The sequence below is a fragment of the Macrobrachium nipponense genome, chromosome 37, assembly GCF_015104395.2.
Source record: "Macrobrachium nipponense isolate FS-2020 chromosome 37, ASM1510439v2, whole genome shotgun sequence".
Taxonomy (NCBI): domain Eukaryota; kingdom Metazoa; phylum Arthropoda; class Malacostraca; order Decapoda; family Palaemonidae; genus Macrobrachium; species Macrobrachium nipponense.
In genome coordinates, this window is record NC_061097.1 from 38,991,704 (window position 1) to 38,992,224 (window position 521).

A 521-nucleotide genomic window follows, 5' to 3' on the forward strand; every position below is an offset into this window, starting at 1 on the left:
TATTGATAGTTTTAAGGTTATAGGTTAAAAAAAATCAGCTTGGGGTTCAAGGTATGGAACTTTTTCCCATTTTCCGTCGGGAAAAACATGTCAGTTTTGCCAGACGTACGATGTTTACCGTCTTACGCAATGCTTTTGGCCCTTTAAATCTGGTATTTAAAGCGACCGTGATGCTGCCACGCCATCCTAATGAGACTATTATTTAATTTCAGTGGTTTATTTAATTTATTCGCACAGACAGTTAGGAATTCTAATTTTTTGTTGCCGCGTACGATAGTTTATTGATCACTGCGTTGTTGGTAAGCAACAAGCACGTAGTGGTGTCCCTTAGTTCCTTTGAAAACGCTGTTTACGCTGAAGAGGAGAGCAACTCAAGAAGATGGAACATGCAAGGCAGGGGCGTCTTAGGTTGGCACGCACCAGTGGCACTCAGTGCCACCTAATATCAAGGATTAGTGGATGCTGAGTCCTTGGAAAAATGAAGACTCGTTCTATTGGGGAAACTTTATCCAAAATTTTAA